The following is a 23,350-nucleotide window of genomic DNA, read 5'->3' as shown; positions in this document are numbered from 1 at the left end:
GTGTTACTCAAATACAAGAGATCAAGTCTTAGTTTTGTGAGAATGCCACCAAAGTGCTAAATTAAAAGTGTGTGGGCAAGTAATTAATGTGTAAAGCTTAAAAGACACCAGAAAATTCTATGGCTCCTTTGGCAATGAAAATGAACTATCTATACTGAAAATATGATAGATAGGTAGGGTTCATATGTGGCACTCATTGAGGATTTTCTTGTTTTATATAAAAATATGTAATTAATGCCTACGGTGTCACCCACATTTTCTTTGTCCTTGTACAAGCACAGGGAGCAGATACAAAATTAAGCATTTCAGAGTACTTTACTGCCTTCAAATTGTTTTAATTTGCCCTAGAGATCAAATATGTCCCCAAATCTTATTTATGGAAAAGTAAAAACTTCCAGAATTGATCGCATACTTCTTAAATAAATATTGAGTGGAGCCTTGATAGATATTTTCCTTTAGAGTTGCTAAAGAGCAAAATATAATAATTTGCTAGCAAACATCTGTCTGTTAATCATATATGATAAATTCGTAAGAAATACAGAGAAAGATATTTATTTACTGTTACTTCTAAGCCAATCTTTATTTATCTTAGAAGATTTTTCATCTCTGAGTGGAAAACAAACTTTCCTTCAAGAGGTCTGTGAACCGAATAATAAATGTCAGGTCTAAATCCTGTATGAAAATCAGTCCAGTTTAATCCTGGGTACTCTTCAGCATGCAAATGAAGACTAGAGGTTTCCCTGGGCCTGCTGTCATACAAGCAGCCAATTTACAGACCCTGGCACAGAGTATGTGTTATGGGCTCCAGCTGCCCCTCCCCCTAGCCTAAGACTTGGTCTCAGCTGCCTGCCTTTCACAGAAAACCACAAACCAAGGAAACATATCAGTAATAGCGCCCTGTAAATTAACTTGACATTTGATGCAGAAAAAACCCTAAAAGCTTACAAAAGACATTGAAAACAAAAGCCACTCAGGACCCACACTACATATATTGTGGATTTAAGAGATCTGGAAGGTGGTTATTCTATTGTAACCAACACATACAGCCTTCATCTTCTTTGTTAATACAATCCAGTCACTCTTTGTTACAGACATAGTATGCATCAAATGAGAAAACAATATTTTCCATTTTAAAGCACCTAGAAGTTCAATTGATCTTCTAATCATCATTCCATGAGTTTCTTTTACATTAAAAATAAAACTATATTCCTAATTTGTTTTTTTAAGTTGCTAAAATATGACTTTATGTTTCCTTGGCAAATAAGACATGTTGACATTGCTAAAATGTAAATAATGTATGATGCTTTGAAGAATGGTGAACATGAGGTATTCACAAATATTCTTAGGTTTTAATTTTTTGCCATTCAAGAGATTGTTTTGTTTTGTAAGTTTGGAAATCCCTGAATGCTTTCAATAGGGGAAAAATATTTTTTTAATTCAAAGAAGAACTGTTGATAAAATATTAAATGGTTCTTTGACATCAGCTGCAGTGTGAGGCTAGAGTGAGGCACACAGCATATTTAAGCCATTAGACATGCAGGAATGTTAACATTATTATGCGTTATTGTGTCTGGCTATGTCCCCCCCCCCCCGTCTCCCTCCCTCCCTTCCTTTCCCTCTCTTCCTTCCTCCTCCTCACCTTTCCCTGAGTCTCCTCTTTCTATTCCTCCCTCACCAGTACCTGCTGCACTGCATTTTACAAATGTCTGGCCTTATAGTTTACAAGCACAGAACTGTACTGGTGAAAATGCATAATCTTAGCATCTGTGCTTCTTGATATTCATGGATTTATTTACAAGTCCCTGTGTTCTACTTTTTTCTGTTTCTATGGTTTATATTACTGTCATGCCTATATTCTTGTGGGAATTTCAAATAAGAATCAAGATATAACTGGCAAATATTCTGTGCTGTCTGCATTTCCATAATTTAGCTGTGTGTTTTTTAAAGAGACAATTTAAAGAGGTTTATGGACTTAAGAATGTATGAAGAGTACTTTGATTGGCTTTTTTAGTACTTCAGCTGCATAAGGTTCAGTTTGTGTAAAATCGATGTAATAAAGTAAATTTATGCACATATATGTGCTTGTGTATATGTAAATGTATTTAGAATAAAAAGTTCATAAATCTTGCTCAAATGTACTGATTAAGTGGACTGTGTTCACAATTGGCAACATTAAGATATTTCTGAAGAGAGTTCAAAGGTAAAAGGTTAGCAATTTATTTCTTTCGGAGATACTAGGCTGCAAAAAGCTTAAATATTTACAAAGCAAGTATTCATGCTTCTATGTGCTGCCCTCAAGCCACTCACACCCCTCCCAAATATACAGCTAGTTTAGCAGGAGCCTTCTAGTACACATCTCCGGTGCCAAGGAAATACTTTCCCCTTTTCTGAGGCATGAAGGCAAATTCTTCTGAATAATTCAATACACATCTAAATTAGAAATTTAACTTAATTTACAATAATGTTTCAACAAAGTTTCCGTCTACCCATTCTCTTCCCACAGAATTCCACCTTCAAATTATTCATGCACTTATTTTTAAGAATTAATATTCACTAGTTTTACATAGATTGAAATTAGAGAAGTCTGTGAATGCTTTGTTGTTTATAGCTGCAGTTTAATTACTATGTGTTAAACTGCCCCAGACAGTGAAATGAATTTATGAATATTTTTCCAGGCAACAATATTTTGCAACTACATCAGAGAGAAAATGAAGTGGTGGGGGGAGGCACTGAATTAAATGGTCTTCATGCCAATTTTCTTGGGAATTCACATTCTGTGTAGGAAAATGTTAAATATGGGAGCATTAGGATAAAAGCTTATTATGGTCCTAAAGTGTGGGGTATATAAAATGCTCAGATTTTCACATGTACAGTTATAACACATGCTAAGCAGCACTGATTATTAAGCAAGATTCATTCCTTTATTGGAGAGGGAGGGGATTAATTTACAGACAAGAGCTCAGCAATTCTGTTTAACACAACTCTGTCTAGTTGATTGTAAGGCATGGTGTACTATTTTTCCAAAGCCCATCATCAATTTCAGCTCAAGATATTTTTTAAGAAGATACTCATTTTATTAAGAGTCAATAAGATAGGTTGTGCAGAAGGATATATACACATTTGCAATTCATATTGTTGCTGTGTTTCTATTGTGTTCCTAGCTTCCATCATGGCTGGGAGAGGAGAAGCTGGCATGCAGTGCAAGAGGACAAGACAGAAAGCCCCAAATAAATACTTACAGCATTGTTTCTAATTATCCCTAATTATCCACCTTCTTTACTCCATTCCTATTCACAGAGAAGAGAGGGAAGCAAGAAAAGGTAGGGGGGAAAACATGGTTATAAGTGCAGATCATATACATGCTATTAAGTAATATTAATAATTCTTTTGGTCCAGAGGATGATGCTTTCATTCTGGACTTTCAAGCGCCTCAGTCTACCCATTCAATGCATGACAGAAAAATGAATCTGAATATGTAGGCATTAAACATTTAAATTCTCTACTCCCTGGTCATTATATTGCCTGTCATTTTTTACACCTTCCCCTCCCCCACCATGCTTTTGCTGATTTGACTTCATTTACATTGGCTCATTATGCATCCAGTCTTTGTTCTACTGAATGGAATACAGTACAATGACAAAGCAAAACTTACATATCGGCTGGAATATTCTTCTGATTTAAAAATTAGGTTTCACTATTAAATTTACATTTCACTTCCCAACAATGTTTAAATTGGAGGCAAGTCATCTTATACAATAACTGTAATCTATATGTAATTATTTTAAAAGTGGTTAGAATTACCTCAAAATGTCATTAAGAAATGACATTTCAGACCTTTTATAACAAATATCCTACTGCTACCTAGGCAATATTATCATATTAGAAGTATTAGGTTGTTCTTTCCAGGTCTCTTTCTGGATTACTATGTAGGCCCAAGAAGCAAGCTTTTATCTATTTCATATGAAGTTCATTGTTTAGAGCTGTCCCTTATGGGCCTTATTTTAATGTATCAAACAACAAAGGTAATGTCAATCCTTTAAAAAGGATTCTTGCAATTAAAAAGGTTTCCTGATTTACAAACCAAATTTTCATTAAATTAAAGGGAGGTCCTAGGTGACTGATCACACAGGAAAATATGAAAGTTGCATTGAGCTTTCAAAGACGATCCCCAGGACAGTGTACAGTGTCTTTCATTTGTTACAACCAATGGAGACATGGGATTAATCTAATACGGCCTAATTAAACACCCATTCACACATGAGGGTTTTTAATGGTACTAGTGGCATGAATGTTACTTTGCATCACAGTTATAGTTTGCATTTATTTGTAGTTGAACAATAGATATTTCTGAATACAAAGAAAATGGGAAACATTAAATATTGGGAGGCATGTTTTTGCAAAAGGAATAATTTGTTGTTTCCTACCTAGATAATTACCATATGTAAAATTGTAGTTTATTCCATGGATTTTGGCCTAGACATCTTACTAATTTTTGTTATGTGCAAGAATATACAATCATGGCGACAATAGCGGCCTGTCTGAGACACCATCTTGGGAGGAAAAAAATATCATTATTCTTCTTGGATCTGTTAATGGCTCATTGTGTGGCCTCTGGCTTCTCCGTTAACCTGTGTGTGACTTGAATTTCTTCATCTATGAAATGGAATGTTTGTCCATTATCCACCATTCTGTATTACAGCAGAGATTAATTAGGATAAATATTCCTTCTAGAAAGGAAGTATCCTAACTTTGGAAGTTTTCTTCTATACTTAATAAAAATTAAAAATATAAATACTTAGGATTCTGGGAGGTTGGAGTCATAACTCACATCATGGCAATTTACATTATATAACCTTGTTATCATCTACATGATATTTATATGAGCACAAATGGCCACTGAAGTAAAAAAATTAATATAGTACTATTTTAAATGAGTAGAAGCTTGTAGGAAGACCAGAAATCAGGGTGAAGGTTAAAGTAACTCAAAGTATAATATCCAACTTATCTCTAATAGATATCAAATAGGAGAAAAGAAAAATATGACTTTACGTGTCTATGCCCAGAAATACTTGGAATGCACCTTGGAGTACTTAAAACATGGTGAAAAAACTTAGATTATCAAAATCATTTTTATAATGTGAATGTCTCTTTTTGCTTTCATTCCTTCACAACTATTAAGTAGCATTTTCTCAACTTAACTACACATTGTGGAGTATGGCAACAGACAACACACAGGCTGACAACAAAATCCAGCAGTTACATGGACTGGATGATTGCGTCCCCACATTCATTCATTGCAATTCTACTCCCCAGTATCTGGTCACTTGGAAGTTTTGGTTTTTTTAATTGTATTTTTATCATCTGTAAATCATTGTACAAAAGCATAGCCATTCAAACAATTAGTTTTGTAAGTACAATGCATCTTGCATAATAGTGCCCCTTTCATCTTTCCCTCCATTCCTCCCAACTCAGTCCTGCCTGTAAATTTTCCCAGTTTTGCTGGCTATGTATTCAATAGTCGACCAGCATTCTCCCCCTTCATCTGGTATTTGGAGTTTATGAGTTATCTTATTTTTATCTTGAATTCTAAAACTTTTAATATTGAACAGTATTCATCTCTGATGTCAGAATTTATAAAAATGTATACCATTTGAGTATTTATTTAGGTTTATTGAGATGCTGTCCCAGGTTTCAGCATGATTACCCAAATGTAAGCTAAAGATAATTAACTCTATGGGAGATAATTTGATTTTTCAGTGGACATGAAGAGAGAGTCCTTGTGTTCAAATCAAAGATCATATAAGAAAGGCCAGCGTATACACTTCTCTTCTCCATGTGAGGATATAGCAAGAAAGTGAAATTTCAGCTCCCAAAACTGAGGAGGGAAAAATGTTTGTTGTTTAAGCCATCAGCTTGTAGCATTTTTGCAACTGGAGCCCAAATTGAAATAAACAAGTTTAATGTGATTTGTATAAAATGGAACCACTAGAAGGGGGGAAAACCAAGACTGGGGGTGGGTGGTGGGTGGGGGGGAGGGTGATGGGTACCAAGACATGTGAAAGGGTATCAATGTATGTGAATTAATGCACCTTCTATCTGTCAAATATCATGTAACCCTTTTATTAATTACAATAAAAAATATTTAAAAAATGGAACCACTATTTTTGCTCAATTTTTTTGTAAAAACCTAGTCACCTTTCATTTTTAAATATGTTGTTTATTTTAATATATAATGAATTTACTATTGCTACCTTTCCATTAAAATATTTTAAATTGTATTTAATTTTCACTAAAATTAATTGATATAACTTGCATCAATAAAAGCTCTTTAGGAGTTCCCAATAATTTTTAACATAAAAAGATCAAAGACCCAAAATTTAAGAAATGCCCTAGCCTATCCCGTCTGATGTCATTAGAACTAACTTGGCCTGGTGATTTCTGTAACTCTATAGAAAGAAACCATAACTTTCAATGTAGGGTCATAGCCAATCCATTACCCACTTACATAACAAAATCAAGTGGGAAACTCCACCCTGTATAACAGAAGAACAATTGTTGCCTGATGTGCTTACTATAATAATTAGTCTAGTCATAATAAACTATCCCTTAGATAGAATTTGACAGAGTGGATTTTCCTCATTAGTCTGAATAAATCATAAATATAATTTCATGCAGTAAGTATGAAAATGTATATAGTACACTATAAATCACTTCTTAAAAGTAAAATTTGTCCATTTTTTGGCAAACATTCAAGACAGGGAATAAAAACAGAGTTGCATGGTGAAATGAGGAAAATTCAAATCACACATTTGATGCCATTCAGAGACATCCTCTCTGTCCTCAATAGACTATCCTTAAGTAGAATACAATCTGACTTTAAAATGTTTGAGTCCATTGGCTTTTCCAAAATAGCCATTTCTTTGTCAGTTTCCTTTTTCTGGTATATTGATCAATAAACATGATTTCCTGGCCTGATATGTGGATGTGCATTCTCAAGCATAATCATAAGCTCTTTAAAGACAATGATGACACCTTCTCAATGTACTTACCAACATGTAAGAAATTTTCTTGCCATCTAGTGTCAGTACTGGAAAGGCCAGAGATTCTATCCAGAATCTCCAACTTGATCATTCTCTCTTTCAACTTCAGAAAAAGAAGCATTTTCATTTTACCTCATTCTGTTTTCCTGACATCCAATCTTAGAAACTTTTAGAGAAGTTTATTTTGTAACATAAAATATTTCTTCTACAATTACCAACTTATCAGATTTTTTCCATACAATCCAGTCCAACAATCTAAAATGAAGTTTCATGGGCATGTGTTTCCACAGGATTTTCTAGGCTACCTACATTATTTTAATGTATGCATTATCTCATCTTATCTTTTCTCACAAATTACTATACTCTCTTTTATTTCATATTTAAGAAACAGGAGCTCTTCCAGGTAAAAATGCTTTCAACAGTAAGTACTCAAAAGGTAATTTAAACTTAGAATCAAATTTCAGTGTCAGAACATTTTAAATTATTCAGGTGTAAACCTAACAGAAAAAGTTTATTTTTATTCTTATAAGAAAGATCACATTTATTCCCTGAAATAATTTCTAAATTTTATTACACAAACACATTGGTTCTCCAAAGCCCACGCGAATGAGGGCACAGATGAATATATCTGTTGTAAATGTAATTGGAATTATGTGCAGTTTTTCTAAATTTCCAAGTGTTGACTTTTATTCAGTTCTTTACTCTATTCCGTGCTCAAATTTTCTTCTTTTTAAAATGATTCCATTTTACAAGTACGAAGTATAGGTACCAAGTAGTTCAAATAGATTGCTATGGATATCACATACAGATGGTATTCTTCCAATTATAACAAATAATGACTATGATAGTAGTACCTATTTTAATATTCCAGTGTGTTGGTGGCTAGTGGCTGTTAACACAACATTAATTCTGTATTTTCAGGTTTAAAGGGGACAACATATGTAAAGAACTAAATATATCTGGACATGGTGGCTCATGCCTGTTATACTAACTACTCAGATTGCTGAGATACAAGGCTCATGGATCATAATCAGCCTGGGCACTAAAGACCCTGAGACTCTTATCTCCAATTAACCACTAGAAAAGAGGAAGTGATACTGTGGCTCAAGGGGTAGGGCAGTTGCCTTTAGCTGAAGAACTCATGGACAGCACCCAGGCCCAGAGTCCCAGCTCCATGAACGACAAAAATTAAAAAACAAATAGAAAATAAATGTACTACAATGCCACACATAGACACAAAACAATGAAAATAATCTTTCATTAGAATTTTTCTGATGAATTATTAAAATTGGGTTTTATCCATGAAAATTCTCTATGATATCCATCAGAAACTTCTACTCCAGATTTGCAGCATGTAAGCACTTTAAAATTAGAAGCAAACAATAATCTCTAAACCATGATTAATAAGAGCAATGAAATAGAAAATTATTTTGTCCTCATTTCTAATGGCAATATCTTTCTTAAAAGCACAAGCTTCCATCATTCATACATATTTTTAAAAATGAAAACATTGGGAACACTCAAATTCCAAAGTCCATTTTAGAAGCCTTAAATAGAACTGCAGGACAAGCATAGGCAGGGTGGATGAACAAAGCATTTCATTTTAAAAAAAAATTAAAGTTATGTGGGTAGGGAGAACCAACAAAGTGAAAATAGCGATTCGGCCAAAACTGATATACAGTTTCAATGCAATCCCCATCAAAACCCCAAAGACATTCTTTACTGAAATAGAAGATATAATCCAAAGATTCATATGGAACAAGAAAAGGGCTAGAATAGCCAAAACAATTCTAGGCAAAAAGAGCAATGCTGGTGGTATTACAATACCAGACTTCAAACTCTACTATAGAACCATAACAAAAACAGCATAGTATTGGCACAAAAACAGACCAGAAGATCCAGAAATAAAACCACATACCTATAGTCAACTTATATTCAACAAAGGAGCCAGAGATATACAGTGAAACAAATACAGCCTATTCAATTATTGGTGCTGGCAAAACTGGGCAGCCACATGCAGAAAAATAAAATTGATCTCAGCCAATAGCCATGCACAAGCATTAACTCAAAATGGATCAACGACTTCAATGTCAGACCGAAAATGCTACATGACAGAGTAGGAGAGACACTGGAACTCCAAGCACAGGCAAAAACTTCTTAAACAGAGTCCTAGGGTCACAACAAATTGGAGAGAGACTTGACAAATGGGACTACCTAAAAATAAAAGGTTTCCTGCACAGATAAAAAACATAGCTACTAAAGTAGAAAGACAGCCAACCAACTGGGAAAATATATTTACCAATAATACATTAAACAAATGCTTAATATCCACTACCTACAGGGAACTCAAGAAACTAATTCCCCCAAATCCAACACACCAATCACTAAATGGACAAGGGAACTAAAGGGAGACTTATCAAAAGAAGTGATTAAAATAGCAGAAAAGCATATAAGAAAATGCTCCTCATCCATGGTCATAAAGGAAATGCAAATAAAAACAACCCTAAGATACCACCTTACCTCAACAAGAATGGCCAAAATTCTGAACTCAGACAACCACAAATTTTGGGCATGTGGAGAAAGAAGAACCCTACAGCACTGCTGGTGGGAATGTAGTAGAGGCACTCTGGAAGGCAGTTTGGAGGTTTCTTTAAAAAAAAACTGAAAATAGACCTTCCCTAGGATCCCTCCATGCCACTCCTGGGCATCTACCCTGAGCATCATAATCCAGGATATGATAAGGACACCTGCTCAGCTATGTTTATCTTTTCACTTCACAATAGCCAAGCAATGGAAACAACCCAGATGCCCTACTGCAGATGAATGGATACAAAAACATGTGATACACACACACACACACACACACATATACATATATATAATGGAATTGTACATAGCCAACAGACAAGATAAAATAATGGCACTCGATGGGAGGTGGCTAAAACTAGGGTGAATCATGCTGAGTGAGATAAATCAAGAGCAAAGGCACAAAAGGCACATGGTATCCTTAATATGTGGATATTAGATCCAAACAGTATAAGAGTGATGACTCAATACTTGGGTAGCCAAGGTTATGGACATGGTCTTGGAGACATAAACATAACTACATAGACATCAAAATCAATTGTGGAATATATACTCTATAGACATAATGTTTTATTATATAGATTAATATGTATCTATGACATACAAACCTTCAACTTAATTTTAATTATATTCTAAAATTTGTGTGCCAGTGATTGTATATAGAGATTCCCTTTTGAATACTTGTTTGTTAAACAGACATTTGAAATATGAAGTAAAAATCAGTGTTAATAAAATCTTTTTTAAAAAGTTATTATCTATTCTCCTTCCCTGCTAAAAGCTCAAAATGGTACCTTAGATTACGATAGAATTGTTCAACACTTATCAGAAAACTCTTAACTCTTATCTGACAACAATCTATAAATAAAAATTTGGTATTCCAAATATGATTTTCTTAATACTTAAAGCTCAACAAAACTTATAACCCAATAAGTACCTCACTGACGTGACACTTCTTCATTTTCTTCCAAGTAACATTTCTCCCTGGTACTTTTACATGCTTAAGATGATTGCTCTCAGGCCTTTCCAAACAAAGCCCTTAATCTTGAGCAAATTCCTTCAGTAACCTCTTCCCATACCCTAAACTATATCTTATTTGTTTGAATTGTCTCCAAAACTTCAAACACATTTATATGTATTAAAAACCCTCAAAATATATTGCTCTTGCTATATTTATTTATAGACTTATTTTTTGTGGTCCCTGAATCCCAGTATCTTACAGAATATGCAAAGACAAAGAAACTTGTTAATGAACTAAATACAGCCGATGAACTTGATTTTTCATATATAATCTACAATGTTGTCAGATACAGATCCCAACTTAATACTTGTTGAAGTTGGTCCCTAGGAGACTCAGCAAGGTCTTAGATTACTTTAGGAAATCACTTGCTATTCAGAGAAAAATAGCTTATAGTGGTGAAACTATGAACCCAGAATTCTTAAAACTCTCTTCTATGTCTCTGTGAAAATTGTAAACAATCCCTCTATTTAGAGGCAACATCAGCCTGAAGTCAGTGGAGAGACTGCATTGTTAGACTACTTGAGTTTAAGGGTCATCTCTGTACTTAGTAGCTGTATTGCTTTGGAAATAGAAGTATTGATCACTTCTCAAAATTGTTAGCTTAAAGAAAACTGTATGTGTAAAGAAAACTTAACACAATGCCACACATAATTGTTCAGTAACTGTTACTTAATTTTTTTCTTTCTTTTTTTTTTTTTGGCTAGTCCTGGGGCTTGAACTCAGGGTCTGGGCACTCAGGGTCCTTAGTCACTTTTTTTCTCATGGCTAGCACTCTGCCACTTGAGCCACAATGCTACTTCTGTCTTTTTTGTGTATGTGGTATCAGAGAAATCAAATCCTGGGCTTTGTGCATGCTAGGCAAGAGTTCTACCACTAGGCCAAACTCCAGGCCCCATGTTACTTATTTTTATCATCATAAATAATTTAAGTCCAAGATATGGAAACAAGAGCCATATAATGTGTGAATGTTGTTCTTAATGTACTATGTTATTTCTCATCTCTTTTGTTGTGCATTGGTTATTCTCATAGTATCACAGTATTTTACCTTGTTATTTGGTATATTGTATATATGTTTATTTGTTTATTTGAAATATGAAAGGAAAGGGGGAAAACAAGATGAGAGGAGGGGATATGGGAGGGAAACGGGGACAAAAACATGAGAAGGGATATCAATATGTATAAAGTAATGTACCTTCTATCTGGTGAATATAACTGTAACCCTTCTAGGAATTACAATATGAGAACCTGAGAAAAGAAAAAAATTTAAGTCGTCTCTAGGTCTAAGGAATTCAGGCCTCAAATTAAAGATAACATATTAACTAATACACAATAAAATAATTGTTAAAGAAATGTTAACTAGATTTTTAATGCAACTCTTTAACAAGATAAAACAAAAAAACATCTTGGAAGAAATGCTTTATGCTATGGGGAGAAACTGGAACTGTTGGAAATTAGAATCTATACATCTAATTGAAAATAAGTAATGTGAGGATTTTAACACTTTTTTATTAAGTGTTCTGTACTGGGAGATTTAATTTCAGTAAAAAAACAGAATAGCCCAGATATATACATTGTAGCACAGTGAAAATAAGAGTTACTACGTTGGGAATGAACAGTACAACTTGGGTTGGAGGAGGATTAGAAGGGGGAAAACTGAGAGAATATGAGGGAATGGATGACACTGTTCAAAAAGAAATGTACTCATTACCTGACTTATGTAACTATAATCCCTGCTTAATTTTCTTTTTATTGTCAAGATGATGTACAGAGGTGTTATACGCATGGTAAGGAGTTATTTTTTTTAAAAAAAAATACTGTTTAAGTTGGTGCCTAAATAGTCAAAATCACTTCAAAGCAGTACTATTTTTATATGTTTATTTTTGCCAGTCCTGGGGTCTTGGCACTGTCCCTGAGCTTCTTTTGCTCAAGGCTAGTATTCTACCACTTGAACCACAATACCACTTCCAGATTTTCTGTTTGTGTGATACTGAGGAATCTAACCCAGGGTTTCATGTAGTCTAGCAAGCATTCCACCACTAACCCATATTCCAAGCCTAGCTTATTTTTATTTTGAAAGAACTAACTACTCTGAAAAAAAAGAGTTATGAACCTCCAATCTTAACTAGAATTGCTAGAAAATTATTTGCTTTTATTTAAAAACAGATCAAGCTTTTCTTAATTGCAGCTGAATTCTTCTCTTCACTAATTTTTCATGAGTGGTGGCTTCATCAATGTAAAAGAACTGCTACTTGAGCAGCAACTGAAAAATCAATTAGACAACCTTTCCATAAATGGTCAAATCCAAGTATATGTCTGAGAATTTGAGGTTTAATTAAATCTGTCCTTCACAGTTATCCTGTGAGTCAGACTCAATACTTGTTACATCAACTGGACAGAACCAAAGTCTTATTTGTTACTTGCTTCTTGGGAAGGAGAGAACTCTGGGGAAAATGGGAAAAAATCTTTATGTTTAGTTCCAGCTAGAAGCAGGTCTTCTCATGTGGGAAAGCAAGCCCTGTAGAGGAAGGCTTCATCTTCTAGTGAAGTGATAACTGTGATGAATTGAAAGCAATTCAAGCTTTTGTCTCACTTGCCTTGCATGTCCCTGTCACATTCTGACCTCCAAATTCTCTCCTATTCTGTGCTAACAGGCATTGAAATGTAGTTTTTATTTCTTCTGACATTTTCATCCTCATTTTCATAGATTCTTCTAGCAAAGGCTCGATCTTAACATCTTCTCAAGTAACTCCAAGCAAAACCCGGGGTCCCTGTGCAGATTCATGGGGCTGTGGCTTTCTCAAAGTCAGAGCTCTACCACTTGAGCCATAGCACCACTTCTGGCTTTTTTTCTATGTTTGTGGGACTGAGGAATCGAATCTGGGTCTTCGTTCACGCTAGGCAAGCACTCTATCATTAGGCCAAACTCCTGGCCCCTGTTTTTGTTCTTTGTGTTAAGATTTCTGGGTATGGAGAAGAAGAAATCGTTCATAAGAATTCTCAAAGGTCTTGTTTCATTTTCTTTACAAAACTCATGGTCTTTTTTTTTGACGTATCACAGAACAACGAAAGGGGGCAGAGAACTTACAGTTAGATTGTTAGTTATGTGACCTAGAGAATATAAACATACTTTTAGAGATGGTGAGATTTGAGATAATTTACATAAAGGAAAATATAGATAGGTAGATCGATAAACACAGATAATGTGTTTATGTATATACCTGTTAAGTGACATATATATATATTTATACACAGATACACAGACACAGACATATACATGTAGGTATATATGTACAAGAATATTTATTCCTGGATATATATACATGTAGGTATGTATACATACACATATATATGTATATACATGTAGGCATATATACAGGTATATACACATGTATATGATTACATGTAGGTATATACATGTGTGTATACATGTATCTGTACATGCATATGTGCATACATGTATATCTCTATATATTATTTCTCTATCTGTATACATATATATATATATATGGCTCAACACATGCTACACACAGTGGTTTATTTTTAACAAGTTTCTTGAGTGATTCTGATATAAACCAAAGCTCTAGGAGCATTGGCAAAATTATCTTCTCTCAAGATTTCAAATCCACTTTTAGGATACACATTTTAAACTCTCCAGTGATTCCCATTATACAAGATTTTATGTCATTTTATCATTGTTTGCCTTCCCAGCTTGCTCTCTTTGCCTTTCTCCCTTCCTACCTCAAACCAGTCATTCAGAAATGCCTAGCATTTAACTAGCTTTCACTTACTCAGCTTTCCTACAGACTCTTCATTCTCCCCCCAAAATAACTTCCTTCTCTAGGCAACTTGCTAGGCTCACCCAGTTCATTCTTGTCATAACCTAAATGTCACTTCCTCCCCTGATAACCTGTGTCTAGATTTAGTGCCTCTTCTGTGAGTTCCCATAGACACTGGATAGCTCACATCATAGCACTCATCATACTGTGTCACACTTGACTTGATATTTACTTCTATCCCCTACAAGATAGCTCAATACATTGGAAGATGCTTCATACATAAGCTCCTTGATGATTGAACTGATGACTGTCTCACAGAGGAAAGCTTCCAAATCAAACCTTCTTTTTTCAGCCTTCCTATCAAATTAGAAAAAGGAAAAAAACTAAATTTTTTCTTTGCTGAAAAGAAATTTTCTTTTCAGTAAAACCCATAAAATTTTACCCAATTTATAAAGCTACACAACTGAAGATTATCTAAGACTTCCTTATTTCCCTTATCCCCATATCCAATCTGTCATGTTGCACCTTACCAATGCACTAACTCAGGAAAATTTTTCCAAAATGTGATTATTAAAGTTTGATTCAAGTGGGTATTTTCAGTGCACATGTTTACCTTCCTTCTTTGCTAAAGACCCATTGAGAAAAACAGGAAAGTATGAAAGGGAAAAGAAATTCATAATACTTCTGAGGAAAAGAAGATCAGAGTTTAATGACTTTCTGTAACCTGAGAAGCAGGTGGAAGCTATCATATTAATAGGCAAACAAAAGTGGAAAGTCTCTATCTAAACAAACACAGGAAAGAGCACTTGCAGAAAGACAAGCTGGTTTCTCACCAGATCCACAGAGATACTCAGAGTTGAAAGTGTGAAAGTGAGTGGGAAAGCAAGCTTGAAGACAGTGATACCACCTTGACTGATCCTAAGATTTACTTGGAGTTCTTGTAAACCACACAGAACCTCACAAGCCTTCCCTGAGGACTCTGGTTCAGCGAGTGTGGCAATGTAACCCAGGTGGTATTTATGGGATAAAACCAGTTCAGGCAACAGTGGAAAGCCCTCTGTACAAAATTTTTTCTCAATCCCCCATACAAATCTATTGTGACACCCAGGATTAGCATCCTTCTCCCAGCTTAAAAATCATATCATTCAGGACACAGCAAAGGCAGTTCTTAGGGGCAAATTTATCACACTAGGAGTGCATATTAAAAAGACAGAAGAAGAGCATGTAAATAACCTAAAAAAGAAACTTAAACACCTACAGGAGCAAGAAAAAGTTAATTCTAAAACAACTAGAAGGACAGAAATAACAAAAATAAAATCCAAAATATCAGAGATTGAAATAAGATCTATTATACACAAAATTAATAAATCAAAAAGTTGGTTCTTTGAAAGAGTCAACAAAATAGACAGACCCCTGGCAGATTAATAAAAAAAGGAGAGGAGAGACTTAAATAAACAAGATTAGAGACCCCACAGGAACAATCACAACTGATATCCAAGAATTATAAGGCCCTGAGTTCAAACCCTCATTGCTAAACATAAATAAACAAATGAACAACTAAATATTAATTTAATGATTATTAATCTGTCACTGAACTTAATTGGTTCTATTCTCTTCAGTAGCTTATTCTACTGAATTTATTTCAGCCTGAATTTAATCTTTCATTGTTTTCATTTTCTTTTGCTTGAAATATATCTGTGGAGTACTACTCTGTTCTCTGACCTATTATTCCGTCTCCTTCTATCTCCCATAGTGGCTTCAGTGGAGTTTTAAAAATGTAATTCACTCTGTAACTGCCCTATATAACAAAATGTATCACATGGCCTTCGGAATAAATTTCAAACCCACTTGTATTAGCCCTTGGCTACCCCACTTCTTCATCTGCTACCAATTCCCAAAATGTACTCTCACCTGTCATGCTATGAACTTCATACTGAATGAGCAATGCTCTTGCACTTCTATTCTTGCACTTCTTGCTGCCTGGAAGACTACTCCTTCTGTGTCTCTCAAGACTCCTTTATTCATGCTTTATGCTCTGTGCTGTGCCTTCCCTGACCACACCCTCATGGCCTTGCTTCTGACCTACACACTTCAGAATGCTTTCAAAATCTTTAGATGCTGCAACTAGGACCCTGTAGGATCGAGGTTGGATTTCTTGTTTCTCTTGCTGATTCCTATGAATTCCCTGCATGAAGCAACATTAAGAACTGTTCTTATGTCTCTGCAGAGGTCTGGTGCAAATGTATCCCCCACAAGAGCATTTTGGGAGAAATAATGACTTGCCTTTTCATATCAAGAGATGTTTCCAAGATCACTTTTGGAGAAAACGTACATAACACACACACACACACACACACACACACACACACACACACACACACACACACACGGCATCAATGGTATCAGTAGCACCAGCAGAGCACTAGTCTTGACCAATAAAGCTCAGGAACAGTGCTCAGGCCCTGAGTTCAAGACCTATAATGAGAGAGAGAGAGAGAGAGAGAGAGAGAGAGAGAGAGAGAGAGAGAGAGAGAGAGAGAGAGAGAGAGAGAGAGAATATTCCATACATACATTATTCAGCTTAGTTCATGCCCAGAAACATTCAATACCCCATTTTCATTAGTTAGGTTTAAATCATGGCATACATGACCTGCTGAATGTTTGCTTGCCATTAATTTCAGGAAAACATGCCTCCCCTAAAGCAAATGATACACCAAACACAAAGCAAACATTCATGTGCTTAATTCAAGTGATGTAGTGAAAATTTTAGACTTATTGAAAGGCCAAGTAGCTCCAGTAGAAGTTGGACAGCATTTCAGGAAAATATGAGTTGTTTCTGATATACAGAACCAAATTTTGTGTGTGAGTACCTGCAGGTTTTCCTCGCCAGTGGGCTTTTTGTGGGTTTTCCTCACTTAATGGTGTCCTTGGAACGAAATACCCATGGATAATAATGAAAATCAGTGAAGTTAGAGGTTGAAACAAAAGAAGGTTAGTTCCAGTTTGCGTGTGTGCCTGTCAGTGTGTGTGTGTGTGTGTGTGTGTGTGTGTGTGTGTGTGTGTGTGTATTTGTGTGTGTGTGTGCACGCACGTTCCTGGAACTTGAACTCAAGGCCTCTCATTCTAGCTTGGCTTTTTTTCTGCTCAAGGCTTGACCCCTACCTCTGGTCTGGAATTTTTCCTGGGTAACTAGTGTCACAGGACTTTTCAGCCTGGACTGACTTTGAACCTTGATCCTCAGATCTCAGCTTCTGGGGGAAACTAATTTTACAAGCATGAGCTGTCAACATCCAGCCTCTTTTCAGTTTTACTCTTTAAATTTTATAAAGCCTAGCATGATTTCATTCCATGCTTACATGGCCTGTGATATTTTCACAAATTTTTAAAATTATACTCCATTTGATTACACCTGTGTAAAGCAGAGATGCAAAAATGAAAACTTAAAGGAGATTGTTTTTGAGGCTCTCACAAAAGGTAGACATTGTAGAATTGAAAAGGAAAACATTGAACACAACTGGTATGTTCATAAAAATTCAGATATCCCAATCTCACTTCGAATATCAAATAAGATGCCAGTGTCTATTAAAAAGAAGTTCACCAGCATTTTTAATCCAAGGAGCAATCAGAGTTGCAAGAATTGAATTAGAAGCCAGGTGCTCTGATTTTAATTCAATAGTTTTTATACCATATAATGTAAAATCACATGGGTGGTCTATACTCTTACATGACACAATTGGAGTTGGAATTAGCTTATTTTTGTTATATTGCCTTAAAGGATTAGGTATTAAGTTTTCCTTTGGTTTCACTGATCTAATTAATATTTGCTGATGGCTTATAAGAAGGTAAGGTAGCCAAGATCTAAATAGCATTCAAGACTGAGGCGCCAAGCATTTATTTTCCTGGCCCCTTGATGCTGACTGGAAAAGAATGGAGAGAATGGAAGGATGGGCTGGCAGGTGTGGTACACTGCTACAAATGTGCTATGTGTTTTGGAGATAACACAATAGAGGGGTTCCTTGTGACATCTAGTGTGTGTGCTACAACTTGAGTATGTGAGGAAAGCTCCTAACCTCTATTAGCTCTCAGTTTTTCATTTGCACAAGGGCATCCTGTTGGTAGCTTAGTAGATCATTCAAAGCGTTAGATCCTGGAAACTGAATAATAAATATGTCTCCATGTCACTGTCACATAGTCTGATTGGTGGGAAGTGCACATCTCACAAGGACATTCTGAGGAACAATGGCTACTCAGCTCTTGAAAATATAAATATCACTCATTCAAAAATATTGTGCACGTGCTTTCTGCCAGGGTAAATTGTAATTTACACTTTTTACCCTGGGCATAATTGCTGGTTTATCCTTTTTTTTCTGTTCATACCCATCTATTCCTCCCTTGGGCTTTAAAGCCACAAGAAGTTTTTTTACAAAAATAATCTTTAAAACATATATTTACCCTCTTATTGACCCTTTAAACTAGCTGTCTATTCCTTCAGGGCATTTTAAATTGTCTAAATTTGTTTTGAAAGCTGTGGGTGCCTTCTCCCCTCTGTCTGTATCCATAACCCCCATTAACTTCTATGGGAATCAGATACACACCTATCAAAGTGAAACCAGGTTTTCCTATGTATAAACCATGATGAAAATCTATTTATAAGAAAATTAAAAAGCGAGAAATAAAACTAGAAGAATGTGTAAGAAAAAATAAGATCATGTTGTTCTTAATTAAAGGAGTTTCCGTTCATGGATAACAAAAGTAGTATACCACCCCTGGCACTGTTTTCAATATGTGCTCCGTCTCAGGTTATTTACTGTAAAGCACTGCCATTTTAAAATGCAATGTGTGTGAGTTAACTTTCTCACAAACTCCACTTGGCCCTGTGTGTCTTGATTCTGTTACAAATGTAAAGAGTGAATGCACTATTTGGGCCAATTTAAGTCACTCACTTGTGGGTAGGAAGGTTCTTACCGATTTATTATCAGATTTTACAATTATGTCATAAAACACTTACAGAATTTGCATATTTAAGTCTACTACATCCATGCCCATGAAAATTGAGTAGCAGAGTTCCAAGCAGTCCAATTTTTCTCCTACAAAGGCAGGTCTATGTGTGCATACCCTCCTGATGAACATTACTAGGAGGCAAATACAAACTTTCCATACATATTTCGGTGACCCTTTGAAATGTTTGCTTTGAAATACAGATATATTATACAGGCAAATAAATAAACTAATTCATCCATGCATTTAATGATAGAAAGTCAAGTCTACACCCCACAGCAATAAGAAGTACAATATTAAAATTCATTTCCATCTTACAAATAAACTGTGCATTTCTCAGATAAAATGGGAGAAAATATGAATCTGGGTTGGTGTCTTTCAAACATAGTTTAAAATAAATGGGTCTTAATGGAAATATGGTTGTCCCTCGATACCATAGCGGATTGGTTCCAGGACCCCCTGCTGATACCATAATCCACAGATGCTCAAGTCCTTGTGTAATATGTGATGGTATTTGTGTATTACCTACACCATCTACTCCAAATCCATCCACAGGTTACTTTTGATGCTTAATACAATGTCAATGTTATATAAAAGCTGCTGTTCTATATTGTTTGGGGAATATGATTTTTTTTTAAGTTCGTGTGCACTGTATTCAGACACAGCCACCACAGACATGCCTAAATGGAACACGAAGGAGATGCAAGGGGGAAGGATGCCTGCCTGCATTCTGGAATTAACGAAGCTCTGTAAAATGTCAGGAGGCTATAGTAGAGAGTATATATGCCTTATACAACAAGTATGTTCAACATAGAACTCGGTTCAAAGAAAAATCAAAACCAAAGAACAGCACAGTTTTCTTTTTAGAACCTTCTAGAAGCACCTTTTTATGATCTCAAATATTTAAGTACACATTTGGTTGGATTTGCAGATGAACCTCAGGAGAGCAATTTGGTGTGATAATTCTTCAGTTGCCTTAAACTAATGTTTAGTTCTTAGTTAAGCAAATTCTTTACTAAACAATACTTTTATAAAATTAAGTATAAAGTAACCTTCAGGAAGCCCCCAAGAATCATCTAGAAATGCAGTAACTTAGAAGAACATTTTTCTCTTTTTTTTCCTTTGGCCATCATGGGGCTTGAACTCAGGGCTGGGCACTGTCCTTGGACCTTCTCAATAACTAAGAAAAATAAAGTTAAAAGAGAATTAAATTTAAAAACATATTTGAATCTAATTTTCAGAAAGTGAATTTGATGTCACTGCTCAGAATCAAATTCATCATTTTTTTCTCAATGCAATTTTCTCATTCATTGAAAATAGAATGGAATCATGATTTTTAAAAGAAATATATTTGAGGAAATATAAGGATAAAATAACAAAGATGTTGTGTTCATGTTTTTGGAAATTTTGGCTATTAATTTTTATATGCTTGTTCTCAGAGCATTATTCAGAGTTCAAATAGTTAAAACATCCTTGGCTTCTGGGTAAGATCAAATAAAATCACACACAGGAAAAATATGAATATATGTGAATAGAAGGAATATAGTTAATACAGTTATGGAATGAAGTAGCAGCTACAGTTACATAATGACCCATATTACATCAATATTTCAAAGTAATCAGAAATGTATCTTCTATAATCCATACAGAGATAGAGTCACAAATTCATATTTAATAGTTAGAATATATTTTATACATGAAATAAAATATATTTTATATTTTGGAAGGGAGCAGTGGACTGGGATGGAGGGGCAGGAAAGCAATGACAGATCATGATGCATTATATTTTTAAACTGATATGTTTAATAATAACTCTTGTGTATGACTACATACAGATAATAAAAGTAGAATCAAAAAAAATTTAAAGAAAATAACCTTGTTTAAAATAGCCTCAAAAAAAGAACGCTATATCTAATGCTATGGACATGGTATTGGAAATATAAACACATCTACATAGACATAAAAATTCTATGAATCTATAGACATAATGCTTTTTTACATAGATTAATATGTATCTATGACATACAAACCCTCAGCCTAACTTTAATTATGTTCTAAAATCTAAGTGCCAGTGATTGTATATAGAGATTCCCTTCTTGAATACTTATTTGTTAAATACGTCATTTGAAATAGGATGTAAAAATCAATGTTAATAAATTCTTTAATAAAAAAATGCTATACAAGTTGGGCTGAAAAACTGGGAAAAGAGTGAGGGAGGGGGTGACAATGTCCAAAAAGAAATATACTCTTTATCTAACTTGCGTAACTGTAACTCCTATGTACATCACCTTTACAATAACAATAAGTTTTTCTAAAATGGATGTCTACTCAACTTAATAAAGACATTAATAATAAAATCATAAGCTATTCATCAGAAAGAATGACACCCTTTCATTGGTAAGGAAATGGAAAGACTTAGTGGAAAGTTAAATTAAAAAAAGACCCCTTGTAGCAAAAACAATCTTTTGCAGAAAGAACAGTGCTGGAGGAAGATGAATACCAACTTTAGCTTTTATTACAAAGCTATAATAACCAAAACAGCTTGGTAGTGGCACAAGAATAGGCCCAAGGATCGATGGCATAGAACTGAAGACCCAGAAATCAACCCACAGACCTATGGCCACCTAATTTTTGATAAGGGAGCCAAAACTCGCATAGAAGAAAGACAGCCTCTTCAACAAGCAGTGCTGGAAGAATTGGTTAAACACCTGCAGAAAATTAAAGTTGGATCCTTCTATGTCACCCTGCACCTGGAGGAATTCCAAATGGATCAAAAATCTTGAGTTAAAAGCAGATAAACTGAAAACTTTACAAGAAAGAATAGGAGATACATTAGGTTTCCTTGGCACAGGTCGAAACTCTTAATAAAGACCCAAAACACAACAACTTAAAGAAAGTTTGATCAAACGGGACTGCATTAAATTGTAGAGCTTCCATATGGCAAAGGACATAGCTAGCAAGTAAAAAAGAAAGCCTACAGAGTGGGAGAAGATCTTCACTAGTCAACAGACAAGGGCCTCATATCTAAAATATATCTACAGCTTAAACAACTGAATCCCTCCAAAACAAACCCCATCATCCCATTAAAAGGTGGGCTAAAGCCTTAAAGGGAGTCTTCTCTGAAGAAGAAATAAGAATGGCCTATAGACACATGAAGAAATGCTCAAAATCTCTGACCATAAAATAAATACAAATCAAAACGATGCTGAGATGCCTCCTCACTCGAATTAGAATGGCCATTATCAAGAAATCTAATAACAACAGATGCTGGCGGGGATGTGACCAGGAGGGATCACTACTGCACTGTTGGTGGGAGTGTAAACTCATTCAACCACTGTGGAAAACAGTATGGTGATTCCTCACAAGACTAAATATAGAGCTCCCGTATGACCCAACAATCCCATTCCTTGGCTTTTACCCAAATGTCCAGAAACAAGGACATACTAAAGCCACTAGCACAACCTGTTCATTGCAGCACTATTTACCATAGCTAAGATAAGGAACCAACCTAGATGCCCCTCAGTAGATGATTGGACCATGAAGATGTGGTGATTGCAGTTCTTAATGTCCTATGTGAAGTTATTTCTTTTCTCTTTTTTCCACTTGTGGTTAATCTCATGAAGTTACTCTATCTGAATTTGTATACTGATATATTGTATATACATATATATATATAGTTATTCATTTATTTGAAATAAGAAAGCAAGGAAGAACACAAGATGATTGGGAGGGGGAGGGAACTGGAACAAAAACATGAGAAGAGGTATCAAGTTTCAAAAAGTAATGTACCCACTACCTGATGAGTGTACTGTAACCCCTCTACACAGTAGACCAACAATAAAAGTACAATTTAAAAAAACCTATGTACATAAGGTCATATAGGATGAGTAAATGAAATAAACTCTAGGATATGGAAACAAGAGGTTTATCTT

At 35.0% G+C, this 23,350-nt stretch overlaps 1 long non-coding RNA gene across 1 annotated transcript in view; it reads left to right on the top strand.

The window, feature by feature from the left end:
- Nucleotides 1-3,420, top strand: part of LOC150064245 (uncharacterized) — a 55,392-nt gene extending 51,972 nt beyond the window's left edge. The window contains exon 3 of the long non-coding RNA XR_016535143.1: nt 3,162-3,420. This is a non-coding gene — a long non-coding RNA (uncharacterized LOC150064245). The remainder of the gene's footprint in view (nt 1-3,161) is intronic.
- Nucleotides 3,421-23,350: the final 19,930 nt, after the last annotated feature.

This window comes from Megascapheus bottae, chromosome 4 (assembly GCF_031878675.1).
Source record: "Megascapheus bottae isolate mThoBot1 chromosome 4, mThoBot2.hap1, whole genome shotgun sequence".
Classification (NCBI taxonomy): Eukaryota; Metazoa; Chordata; class Mammalia; order Rodentia; family Geomyidae; genus Megascapheus; species Megascapheus bottae.
This window is presented reverse-complemented; position numbering and strand designations above follow the sequence as displayed.